Consider the following 15,000-nt stretch of genomic DNA (forward strand, 5'->3'; position numbering starts at 1 on the left):
TGACCAGCGACGTGCAACAACAACTGATCGCCTTGACGGTCGCTCAATTACATGATGTGTGTGTATAAATCTTTACCCTCATGTCCTGGTTTAGTGAAAGAAGATATAGAAAGAGCGATGAGGGAATCAATATGAAGAAGCGAGGCACAATAACAGCTGCTTAACGTGACTTATTCTGGGTTCAGCGCTGTTGTGTGGCGCTTCTTCGCCGTTTATGCTTTTGTGTTTAATATCAGCCCTGCACAGCTACACACACACAAACACACACACACGCATATATATATATATGGAACACAGAACCATGTGGTTGGGAAGCAAGCCTCTTATTTCTTTATTGCCCACAAGGGGGCTAAACAGAGAGGGGACAAACAAGGACAGACAAAGGGATTACGTCGATTTACATCGACCCCCAGTGCGTAACTGGTACTTGATTTATCGCCCCCGAAAGGATGAAAGGCAAAGTCGACCTCGGCGAAATTTGAACCCAGAACGAAATACCGCTAAGCTTTCCGCCCGGTGTGCTAACGTTTCTGCCAGTTCGACGCCTTCTAACCACACAGCCACTCCAGACAATCATGAACAATGCACCACAGACCAACGCCGTGCGCCTAAATTTTTAGAAGGAAGTGTATTTTATTCAAGTTAGATTTCGTTAGTAATTTTTAACAGATTCCTCTGCTACGTTCGCTGTGATTGCAATTACGACAAGTTCTTTTGAAAATCACAAAACACCGTTAGTATGAATTAAAATTCCAACATATTCATTAATAATATTAACCGTAACTCGACTAATGAATGTGTGAAGAGTTAAGTATAACTTATTAATGGATATCTGTCTGTTTCTCTCTCTCTCTCACCCTCTCCCTCTCCTTCGTTGTACATGCATACAATATATACATACAAAAACACAGAGACATGTATATATTATATATGTATATGTATTGTGTAAAGACGTGTATGTATATATATATATATATATATATATATATATATATATATATATATATATATATATATATATATATATATATACAAGTATGTACACCCACATTTATACGTACATAAATATAGCTTCGTTCATTAACCGCAATTTGAGCAATGAATGTGTGAAAGTTTAAACTTAACTTATTAATGAATCTGTCTTTCACCTTCTCTCTCTCGACCTCCCACTCTCCCTCCCCATTTTACTTTATACATAAATAACGAGAGAAGAGAGAGAGAGAGAGAGAGAGAGAGAGAGAGAGAGAGAGAGAGAGAGAGCGATAGAAAGAGAGATATTTATTACAATTTCCCGCATTCATTAGTCGTATTACATTTAATAGCGTTAAAACAATGGCAGATGTCGCCATGTTTAAAAAAGTATTTAACGTGTCTATGAACCTCCGGATTGCAGACATCATTTCAATGAACATCTGTTCATCGATAAATATAAACTATTCGCAATGCATTGAATGCGCTTTTGTTGTGTCTATACACAAAAATGCATATACTCTCATACATATATGCATTACATCTATATATACATATATATATATATATATATATATATATATATATATATATATATATATATATATATATATATATATATATATATATATATCTGTATACGTGTCTATTTCTCCCTGTCTCTCTATCTCTCTGCCTGTCTATCTCTCTGTCTCTCTCTATCTCTCTCTCTCTCTCTATGTGTGTGTGTGTGTGTGCGACTGTCTGGTAAGTAGCTTGTTTAGCAGCCACATGGTTCCGGGTTCAGTCCCACTGCGTGGCACCTTGCACCTTGGGCAAGTGTCTTCTACTATTGCCTCGGCCCGACCAAACCCTTGTGAGTGGATTTGATGCATAGAAACTGAAAGAAGCTCGCCCATCTTATATATATATATATATATATACGAGGGGGTACTCAAAAGGAACCGGAATTTTGCAATGTTATTTTATTCGCTTACTTTTAAATGTTTACACTTTTGTCGCTTTCAGAATATTCTCCATTTGAAGCAATGCACCCATCCAGACGTGACTTCCACTGTTCAATGCAGTCCTGGAACTCTTGCGAAGTGGTGCCTTTTAACGTCTTACTCTTTAACTATCTTTTACCGAACCGCTAAGTTACGGGGACGTAAACACACCAGCATCGGTTGTCAAGCGATGTTGGGGGGACAAACACAGACACACAAACATATACACACACATACATATATATATATATATACATATATACGACGGGCTTCTTCCAGTTTCCGTCTACCAAATCCATTCACAAGGCTTTGGTCGGCCCGAGGCTATAGTAGAAGACACTTGCCCAAGGTGCCACGCAGTGGGACTGAACCCGGAACCATGTGGTTCGTAAGCAACTTACTTACCACACAGCCACTCATACGCTTGCTTCGTCATTTTTTTCCTTCACCTCTTCCACATTGGCAAAATGTTTTCCTTTAAGGACTTTTTTTATTCAGGGGATCAAAAAACATCGCAGGGAGCAAGGTCGGGTGAAGGGGGAATATGGGTAATCGGGGGTCATGCCATTTTTGGTCAAAAGTTGTGTCATACCCAGGAGGTGTAAGAAAGGTGCACTGTCTTGGTAAATCCATCATTCTCCACTTTGCCAAAATTTGGGGGTATTTTCGTCTCACTGCGTCTCGCAATCGTTTCAGAACTGCCAAGTAAAATGTCTGACGAGCAGGTACAAATTCTGTGTGGACAATTCTTTTTACATCGATGAAACAAATCAACAAATCAACATTGTCTTGAGATTGGAATTGACGCGCTTTTTTGCAGGGCGTGGTGACATTGATAGCTTCTATTGACTTGACAGTTGTTTCGCTTCCGGTCGTAGCCGTAGCACAAGCTTTCACCACCAGTGATGACCTTCGAAAAAAAAAAGTCCGGATATTCTTACAACTGTTTTTTCATCTCGTGACTGCTTTTGAACTTTCGTGAGCAAACGAGGCACAAATTTTGCTGCAACTCTCTTCATTCGCAATTCCTCGTTCAAAATTCGTCGGCTGCTGCTCCAGGATACACCAGTCATATCAACAAGTTCGTCGATAGTTTGACGACGGTTCTCCAAGATCAGTTCATATATTTTCATGATGTTTTCATTCGTTCGGGAGGTCGACGGTCACCCTGAACGAGGTTGGTCTTCAAGCGACAAATGACCATTCCTAAAGCGTGGGAACCTCTCGTAAACTTCTGTTTTGCTCATGGATGCAGTACCAGGCAGTGGCTCTCATGGCTTCTGATCTTAACTGATTGGAAGTGTTATCATCTACATTGTTTTGTCTTGGTATAAAAGATGGGCTACAGCAAATATTCTGCTCAATACCACAGATTTGTTTGTCAGTTGTTTGACCTTAACCAGTTGAGCATGTCCCTTGGTGGGTGACAATATGTGCATCTCTGATCATGAGCAGAAGTAGTGGGGGAGCATGATAGCCATGTGTTGAGAGGAATTCTTTGGGGTTTGAATAATTCACCTCTGGAAACACGGGTGTTTTCTTCACCATCCTTAAATAAGCCTCATTCAGGAGCCTTTTGAAAGGGCTAGGCTACTCAACCTGAAAAACTTCTAACTGGGCCCCACCTGCGAGGTCATGCGCAGTTTATCTTGATATGAGACCACTATGTCGCGCACAAATGGTTGTGATGCATGTGCCTTGTGTACCCTTATCAGATGGGTAGTCATGATGGGTATACTGGGCTTCGTATATTTTACCCCAGTGTCACTTTGATGGCATGCACTACTCTCTCACTCAATAATAATAATAATGATGATGATGATAATAATAATAATAATGTATGTATGTATGTGTGTGTATATATGTATGTATATGAAACAATCTCTCGTTGAACAGAGCTTAGCTATTACTGATCGACCTGCACAGATGATTTGCTTACGGTGATCAAACGTGCGTCCTATACATTAGCTCATTCTCTCCATCAAATTGACTTTACCTGAACAGGTGCAACGCGTACCACAGGTCACGTGTCGATCTGATCGCAGAGCAGCGTCAAATGAAGTGTTACGCGCGACAACACAATGCACCACCCGCTGCAGGAATCGAAACGACAATGGTGAGTGCAACGCCCTAACCACTAAACCATGCACCCTCATGTACTTAAAACACATGTGCTCCTCTGTGTGTGTGTGTGTGTGTGTGTGTGTGTGTGTGTGTGTGTGTATACACGTTCACACGTAGGTTTTTGTGCTTGATGAATGAGAAACGGATGATCAATACCCGCTATACATGTTTGCGTCTGATGATTGATTCGGTTCGAAATTCGACTCGGGACACTAAGTCTCTGTTTCTGTTTCGATAACACACACACACACACACACATACGACATAATACTCACACAACACAACACACACAACGCAACACACACACATAACATAATACTCACACAAAACACACAACACAACACAACACACACACACAACATAATACTCTCTCTCTCACACACACACACTCACACAACACAACACAACACACACAACACAACACAACACAACACACACACACACACACACACACACACACACACACACACACACACACACATACAACACAACACAAACACACTCTCTCCTTCTCTCTCTCGCCGCCTTAGCCCAAAGCTATAAATAATAATATAGATTAACAAGGCGGCGAGCTGGCAGAAACGTTAGCACGCCGGGCGATAATGCTTAGCGGTATTTAGTCTGCCGTTACGTTCTGAGTTCAAATTCCGCCGAGGTCGACTTTGACTCTCATTTTTTTGGGTCGATTAAATAAGTACCAGTTACGCACTGATTACGACTTAATCTTTTTGTCTGTCCTTATAGTGATGTAAACAAACCAATGCTGGGTGACAAGCAGTGGTGAGAAACAAACACAGCACAAACACAAAGGCACACAGACACACACACACACACACACACACACACGCACATACACCACACATATATGTATGTTATGTATGTGCGTGTGTGTATATGTATACATATATGTATGTGTATATATATATGTATATATATGTATGTGCATATTTGTGGGTATGTGTGTGTAGTAAATACATGTATATATATATATATATATATATATATATATATTATATATAGACATACATACTTGTATACACATGTATGTATGTATGCTTTTATTCTTTTATTTGTTTCAGTCATTTGACTGCGGCTATGCTGGAGCACCGCCTTTAGTCGAACAGATCGACCCCAGGACATATTCTTTGTTACGGAGACGTAAACACACCAGCATCGGCAGTCAAGCAATGGTGGTGGGTTTGGGGACAAACACTATATATATATATATATATATATATATATATATAAATTGTAAATCCAATATATATATATATATATATATATATATATATATACGAGGGGCTTCTTTCAGTTTCCGTCTACCAAATCCACTCACAAGGCTTTGGTCGGCCCGAGGCTATAATAGAAGACACTTGCCCAAGATGCCACGCAGTGTGACTGAACCCGGAACTATGTGGTTGGTAAGTAAGCTACATACCACACAGCCACACCTGCGCCTGAATGTATATATATATATATATATATATATATATATATATATATATATATATATATATATATATATATATATATATATATGTATGTATGTATGTATATATGTATATATAGACGTATATATGGAGAGAAAGAGAGGGAGAGAAAGAAGAGGGAGAGAGAGAGTGCGAGTGGGAGAGCGTGACAATTGCCGTGGTAGACAGGAACTAAGATTCATTAATAAGTTAAGCTATAACATTTCTCACATTCATTAGTAAAAACCTTAATGAATTTGAGAAATGTCGAAACACGCTACGACGTTATGTAATTGTCCTCGTCCGGTTAAAGCGTTTATATATAGAAAGGAACGCCGACATTACACCTGCTCGAAATACCAGCCAAATCCTGCAGGAATTTATACAGAGTCGTTTCGTAGATCGAGGACTCTCGATGAATGTAGTCCGTAAATTAATTAAAAAAATTTTTTTTAAAGCATTGGTTGATAGAAAGAAAATGACCATTTACCTGCATGTAAATACACGAATATATCTATATTTATATTTATATGTCTATCTATCTATCTATCTATCTATCTATCTATCTATCTATCTATCTATCTATCTATCTATTCATTTATCTATCTATTATCCTTATAAGAAGCTTGCTTCCCAACCACATGCTTGTGGGTTCAATCCCACTGCAGAGCATCTTGGGCAAGTGTATTCTACTATTGCCTTGGGCCAACCAAAGCCTTGTGAATGGATTTGGTAGATGGAAACTGAAAGAAACCTGTCGCATATATATATATATATATATATATATATATATATATATATATATATATATATATATATATGTTTATGTATGTATTTATGTGTCTGTTTGTCACCCCCCATCATTACTTGACAACCGATGTTGGTGTGTTTACGTTCCTGCAACTTTGCGGTTCGGCAAAATAGACCAACAGAATCACTATTAGGCATAAGCTCTGGAGTTGATTTGTTCGACTAAAGGCGGTGATCCAACATGGCCGCAGTCAAAATGACTGAAACGAATAAAAGAATAATATATATAAGGAACGGAAACAATGTTGACATTCAAAACTCAAAAGTTTGCAGCTCATTTAACCCAATTGAATAATTTTCCAGAGATTTAGAATAAAAATGATTTTTTGTTTTCGGAATATCTACAGTGTTCTAGAAGATTCGCGGAAGTTTCGTTTGTGAGCGTTTATAGCCGTTGCATCGGTTATGACAATATGGCCGCAGAGTGAACACCATCACCATGGGTAAAAATAAACAAATTTGTCAAGACCTCCGTGAGCGTTTTGTTGACCTTCATGAGAGTGGCAATGGGTACAGAAAAATCTCTGCACCGGCGTAATGTAGCCCTGAGTTCAGTTAGTACGATAATACGTAACTGGAAACATCGCAATTCCATTCTCTCTCTCTAGTCCGTTCCGGTCTCCCACGTAAGTTAGCAGAGCAAGCAGTAAGAAGACTTGCAAGAACAGCTAGTAATAGACCACAAAGCCCACTGGAGGAACTGCAGGAAGATCTGGAAGCATGTGAAGTACATGTGAACAAGAATGCAATTAGTAGATCCCTTTGTTGTTATGATCTCTTTTCTCGTTTTCCAAGAAAGACTCCGTTGCTTCAGAAACGTCACGTTGAAGCTCGTTTGGCCTTTGCAAAAAAAAACCCCATCTAAATGAACCGGCAGCATATTGGGGAAACCTAGATTTGTTTAATGAAACTAAGATTGAGCTTTCCGGCAGAAACTCGATCAGTAAAGTTTGGAGAAAGAACGGCATAGAATACGCGCCAAAGAATACTATCTCTACAGACAAATTCGGAGGCGGATCAGCAATGGTATGGGCATCTTTTTGCTCATCAGGTGACGGGAGAATGGAAGTAATCGAAGGAAAATGGATGGCAAAAAATCTAGGGAGATTTCATAGAGATGTTTAATACCTAGCGCTTTCGCCCTAAACTTGGAACAAGGATGGGCCTTTCATCAGGATAACGATTCAAGACACGCTGCAAAGCTGACCAAGAACTGACGGAAAACAATTGGGATTATTGTTCTGGGATGGCCAAGTCAATCTCCAGACCTTAATCCGATCGAAAATTAGTGGAAAGAATTGAAACTCAGAGCTCAAATAAGTAGCCCGCGGAACTTACAAGAAATGAACAGAATTTGCGTGGAAGAATGGGGAAAAACAGGTCCCACCACATGTGTTTAGGAGACAATTCAAAGCACCTGCAAGGTCTCATCATCAACAAGGGTTATGCAACTAAATACGGATTTGATTGAATAAATTTCTGTGTTTTGAATTTCAACTTTCTTCCATACAACATTGCTTCCGTTCATTATTATGTAATTCTGATTGTTACATTGAATTTATTACAAAAAACTCCATAAATGGTGGAAATTTCATTAACTTGCGTTAACTCAATATATGTAAACTTGCATTTCTGACAGGGTATATATATATATATATATATATATATATATGTATATATATATATACATGTGCGACGGGCTTCTTTCAGTTTCCGTCTATCAAATCCACACACAAGGCTTTGGTCGGCTCGAGGCTATAGTAGAAGACACTTGCCCAAGGTGCCACGCAGTGGGACTGAACTCGGACCTAAGTGGTTGGTAAGCAAGCTACTTACCACACAGTCACTCCTGCGCCTGTATAAAATACACACACGTATATACGCAAATACAGAAGACACGTGTTATAGACAGGACAGTATCGTAGAGTGATCTAATTTCATTAAAAGTATTTTTATATACTTTTTTTAATAAATATTTTGCGTTTAATTCGAAGCAACAACGTTCTAAAGTCCAATTAGCATTTCGAGACATTCTTAGCCTAATTATTATTTAAAGGAAATGCCACAACCATTGTTCTATCGTTTGTGTGCTTTGCAAATCGCCATAAATGATCGCGAGAGTAACGTAATATGCAAATACATCCTCCAATTAATTGAACAAAGATTTGAGCGGAAATACCACTATGCAAATTAGAGAGGCTAGTTTAGCTCTGTTCCACCTATTTAATACTGGTTTGAAATTTTGGCACAAGGTCAGCGACTGCAAGGGACCGGATAAGTCGATTAGATCGACCCCCATTGCTCAAATAGTATCTTTGAAACAAGTAAGAGATAAAAGATATCTATGTATCTATCTATCGGTCTATCTATCTATTTATTTATCTCTCTCTATATACAGAGAGATGGAAAGAGAGAGAGAGAGAGAGAGAGAGAGAGAGAGAGAGATAGAGAGAGAGAGAGAGAGAGAGAGAGAGAGAGAGAGAGAGAGAGAGAGAGGACTGGGTTTTATAGCTTTCGGTCCAACAAAACTATTCCCGAGATGCCACGCAGTGGAACTGAACCCACGGCTATATGTTTGAGAAGCAGGTTCCTCATACATACACCCACGCCTATGCCTATGTATGTATGTATGTATGTATGTATGTATGTATGTATGTATGTATGCATGTATGTGTGCATGCATGTATGTATGTATGTATGTATTATGTATGTAGAACTCGTATAGTTAGTTTGAGAGATAGATAGAGTATCCTGAAGCATGTGTGCCATCTTGGTTAAACTTCGTAAACTCCTTTCTCGAGAAGTTTTGGCACTTCGTGTTGATCTATTCACATCAATTGAATGAACACCCATTTAAGGAACGCCCTCCCACCTTACTTCACTTCGAACTGTCTTCGATTCCCGGATTAACACCCTATTAGCACCAACTCCTTTCACTCGAGTTCGATTCACTTCATTTCACCAGAGTTCATTTTTTTTTATTCATTCCATTTCAACCTCCTTTTCTTTATGCCTTCAACTTTTTTATCACATCTTTTTTTCCCAAAAATCCCTCTTTTCGACAATCAATTTAAATGGGCTACATTTTTTTTAAAAATCACTCCTTAAATTTAAATTCCATATTTTTATTATAGTACGAATATATATCTTCATATTTTCATATTGTCATATTTTCATCCATTTTTTTCATAAACATATTTTACGAATCTACAATTTTTCTTCAAATTTTTATTACATATATATTTTTTTCAGCGCATAAGAACATTTTTTCTCATCAACTCTACCGCCTTACCAGATTCATCACCCCTTTTCACGTCCTCTGAATCCATCGCTCATCCATTGCAGTTCATTGTTCCGTGGTTTGAAATCGTACTTGTACCATTCTTCCGTGGTTTTTTAATATGCATTTTTGTATCCGCCTTCCGTTCGAACATGTAGCTATTCACTGAGCATGCGTCCAAATTAAAAAAAAGACCGATAAGAATGTGAACGTATTTGTCTTGGAGTGTGTATATGAACATATGTGTGTGTGTGCTTATAACTCTGTGCGAGCTTCTAAGAGCATATGTACATACTTACACGTGTCTGTGTGTGTGTGTGTGGGGGGGGTCTGTGTGTGTGTGTGTGGGGGGGGTCTGTGTGTGTGTGTGTAGGTGTGCATGCGCTTATAAAAGCGCATCTGTGGGTGTGTGTGTGTGTGCGTGCATGTGTGCTAATAAATGTGTGATCCTTGTAGGCGCGCATGTGTGTGTGTGCTTGCATGTGAGTTGTGCGTGCGTGTGTGTGTGCTTGCGTGTATGTGTGAGTATGTGTGTGCATGTGCGTGTAAGTATGTGTGTGCGTGTGTGTTTATAAGTATGCTTATAAATATGTTGTCCTTGTGTGTGTGTGTGTGTGTGTGTGTGTGTGCGTGCGTGTACGTATGTGTATGTTGTGTGTGCGCACGTGTGTGTGTGTGCATGTGTATGCATGTGTGTGCGTGCGTGTTGTGTGAGTCTATGTGTGTGAGTGCACGTGTATGCGTGTGTGTGTATGTCTGTATGTGTGTGTGAGCGTGTGAGCGTGTGTGTGTGGGGGGGGGGTGCTTGTTTAGAAGTGTGTGTAAAATTAAGAGACACTGAACAGAAAGAGTTTCACAATTTAAAGAATTTGTTTTTATTTATTTTTAACTTTTCATTTTTTTATTCACATTTTCTTTATAAAATGTGTTTTTTTTTTACTTCGTTAGATGTCTCTCTCTTTCATCTTTTACTTGTTTCAGCCATTGGGCTGAGGCCCCGCCGGAGCACCGCCTTGACAAGTTTTAGTCGAACAACTCAAACCTCTGTACTTTATTTTATTTCCTATGTTATTGTTTCTCTTTTGCCGAACCGCGAAGTGACGGGGACATAATACTAATATCTGTTATCAAGCGGAAGCAGGGGCTGATGCGCACGCAAAGAACAAAGACACACTCACACACACACGCATAGACACATACACATTCAAACACATTTTCATACATAGTACATACATATATGTGTGTGTGTATGTGCGTGTGTATGTGTGAGTGTGTGTGTGCGCGCATCTATCTATCCATCGACCGATCTATCTATATCTTTTTCTTCTCTAGTTTTAGCTCGAGAGCTGCAGCCATGCTAGGGCACCGTCATTTGCTATCTATCTATCTATCTATCTATCTATCTATCTATCTATCTATTTATCTATCTATCTATCTATCTATCTATCTATCTATCTATCTATCTATCTATAGTCAATTTAAACATGAACAAACAAGAAAAAGCACGAAAAAACAACGCGAGGGCGTGGAATATGTACAGTGTTATTAGACGCTCAGGAAAGGAAAGAAAAGAAAGAGGATTTAACGTTTCGATCGGAGATCTTCGTCAGAAATATAGTAAAAGTCCAAAGAAGGGAAGACGGAGAAAGAAAAAATATATATATATATACACCCCTCCCCACATATATATTGAAGAATGTAACGAGCGAGAAAGTGAATGACAATGACCTTTTTGTGTGCACAGTCTGTGACAGACCATGCCTGTCTTTTGCTGGCCTCAGATCTTATCTGCAACCGCATGGAAAACGAACCTCCACCAACTGTTCTACCTATATGTCTGTGCACACCTTTGAATGCAGTGTTTACCAGAAGGTTTGCAAATCCAACGGAGGCCACAAAAGACATTTTAAGATCCACACAGAGCAGAACTTATCTGCAGCTCTTGGTGATCCAAATTGGATATGCAATCTATGTCAGTGTCTTTTCAGAACATTTAAAAAGCAACATCAGATGCCATGATGGAGTAAGAATTCACAAAAAATTGTAGAGGAATAACTGACTTGTCTTTCTGACATTTTCTCTTGAAAATGTCAGAAAGACAGGTCAGTTATGTACGCCGTCTCATAAGAACTTTTCTTTTCCTGGGAATCTTGTTTTTAGGTGTAGTGGCCTTTCTCTTTGAGATAAAATTGTCGCATATGGCTTGCATTATGGACATGAATGTTTTCAATTTCATGTCGGTGTCAGGTGTGAAGGGGCACTGGAACCAATCCTGTTTGGTGATTTCTTTCTCTGCTGATTTCCAGTCTGCTTCGTGGTAGTTCAGATTGAATAGATTTTGGGTGCTTCTCATGGGCTGCATGTCTGCGGGTTCCTTTGGTCCATACATGGTCAGCTCTATTATGTTGTGATCTACATCTATCTATCTATCTATCTATCTATCTATCTATCTATCTATCTATCTATCTATCCATCCATCCATCCATCCATCCACCTATCTATCTATCTATCTATCTATCTATCTATCTATCTATCTATCTATCTATCTATCTATCTATCTATCTATCTATCTGTTTGTCTGTCTGTCTGTCTGTCTGTCTGTAAATCTGGCCGTCCGTCTGTCTGTCTATATGTATGTCAGACCTCTTTCAAGTTTCTGTCTACTTATTCACTCACGAAGCTTTGGTCAGCTCAGAGCTATTGTAGAAGAACTTGCTCAAGGTGCCACGCAGTGGAACTGAACCCGGAATTATTGCAGTTGGGCAGCATTCTTCATACCATACCACATACAAATACTTTTGAAAGCTCCTTTGTTTAAAAAATTCTATTATGCTCTATTTATAAAGTTAAGGTTTGGGAATTGAAGAAGATTTAGTTGTTATTTCTAGCAGGTGTAATGACTACGCTCGCTGGTACATATCAAAATAATTAATGAATGTAGAAAATCACATAAAAAAACACAAACGTGTTAAAATTTCACAAGTTCATTAATTTTTGTCAGCGTAATTCGACTAATGAATGTGAGAAATCTTGAAGTACAACTTATTAATGAATTTTTCATCCTGTCTGTCGCTCAAATTTTCTTTCATTCTCGCCTTGCGTAAACGAAGGTTATAGCATAAGTATAGACAAGCGGGCATAAGTGTTTCATTAACTGACATAGGTCATTCAAAATGAATGGAATGTGGTCGTAGAATGTCGCTTCCTGTAACACAAAAGGTAATACTTTCTAATACATTGTCTCCATTACGAGCGAGGCATTTGCGCCGCCATCGTTGAAACCAGTTCTCGAAGCCGCGCTCCGAAGGAATTTACACACACACACACGCACACGTGTTATGTAAAGGGGTAGGCGTGGGTATGAGGTATGAAGCTTGCTTCCCGACCACATAGTTCCGCGTTCAGTCCCACTGCCTGGCACCTTGGACAACTTCTACTATAGCCTCGGGTGAACCAAAGCCTTGTGAGTGGATTTGGTATATATATATATATATATATATATATATATATATATATATATATATATATATATATATATATTAGTTTATGTATATATTAATATTATATCAGTTTAAAAGATGTAATATAACTCGTAAGTTACCTCATCATTTCGCATTTGTCTTGCTTCTATATGTTGGTTCCCTGACGATGAATATATGTGGAATTCCAGCAGCTCTTACTTCTTTGGAGTAGAGTACACATATATTTTGAAACATGTGTAGGGATTAAAGGAACTTTTATTTATATGCGTTTTGCTCCATTTATTGTTATCATTCATGTGTATATATATATATATATATATATATATATATATATATATATACTCCGTTTTGGGATTTCGTTTACAAGATTCTTTATGTGTTAAAGCATATTCTGTTGTGTCTCGGGAGAGTCACTCTCTTTTAGTGCCTTATTATTTAACCACTGGGCCATTGCACTTTCACATGTATATGTATTACTTAACGTTTAATTACTTAATCTATTATTTATTACTTATGTTTTTATATTACTTAATGTAATTTTACGATGTTAGTTCTCTGTAAATGCTTTATATTGAACGGACATATCCTTTTAATTTATTTAAATTTATTATTTTTTTGCCATTAATTAATTAATTTGCTCTGTGTATACAGGTCTTTTTCATTCTATTGAAGCTAATTTTTGATTTAAGGTTTTCTTCAATTTTTATAATAATGTGATTTTAAATAATTTCAAATAGCCAGTTATTAAAAAAACCGTTAGTTGAAAGGACCAATGAAACAAAACCATTTTCAAATGTGTATCTATCATAGTAATTGTATACCGATGCATATAACCATATTTTGTTCCATCCTAAACCAAAACTGTCCGACGAACGGGCAAGTGGTGTTTTTGCAGCTTTTTAAAATAAAGTGTATATACTCTACCACCGGTATTCGAGTACTTTTTTTTTTGCTTACTTTGGTACCTTGGGTAAGTGTCTTCTACTATGCACTCGGGCCGACCAACACCTTGTGAATGAATTTGGTTGACGGAAACTGAAAGAAGCCTGTCGTATATACTTATATATATATATATATATATATATATATATATATATATATATATATATATATATATACGTGTGTATTTGTGTGTCAGTGTTTGTCCTGCCAACATCACTTGACAACCGACGTTGGTGTGTTTATGTCCCCGTAACTTAGCGTTTCAGCAAAAGACAATGAATTAATAAGTACTAGGCTTACAACGAATGACTCCTAAGGTCGATGCCTTATACTTAAAGCCATTGAAGGGGCTGCTACAGCATGGTCGCAGTCAACTAAAACAGGTAAAAGAATATATATGTATTTACATATGTGTATATATATATATATATATATATATATATATATATATATATATATATATATATATATATATATATATATATATATATATATATATATATATATATATATATATATATACATGTATTATTTAAAAGAGTTCCAACTGTCTGTTTTTTATGTTTTATTTATATTCTTATAAAATTAATGTGGGATATAGAATATGGAATATATAATATAAATAGTAAAAATGAAATGAAGTATTGAATCTCTTATTGAATATATGAAATATTGAGTATTAAATATAAAGTATTAAATATATAAGGACTAATATACTTTCCTGCCTCATGGCAGTCATCAAGGTCTCGTCTGACAAATGTATATATGTGTGTGTGCATATATACATATATATATGTATACACACCCATATATATATATATATACATATAAATATGGGTATGGGTGAGAAAGAGAGAGGGGGTGTATATACACTCTATACACTCACATTATTTCTGTCTTTTAACCACAAGCAGCAGGCTGACTTATATTTGAGAAAA

The sequence above is a fragment of the Octopus bimaculoides genome, chromosome 25 (genome assembly GCF_046866305.1).
Source record: "Octopus bimaculoides isolate indiv1 chromosome 25, ASM4686630v1, whole genome shotgun sequence".
Classification (NCBI taxonomy): domain Eukaryota; kingdom Metazoa; phylum Mollusca; class Cephalopoda; order Octopoda; family Octopodidae; genus Octopus; species Octopus bimaculoides.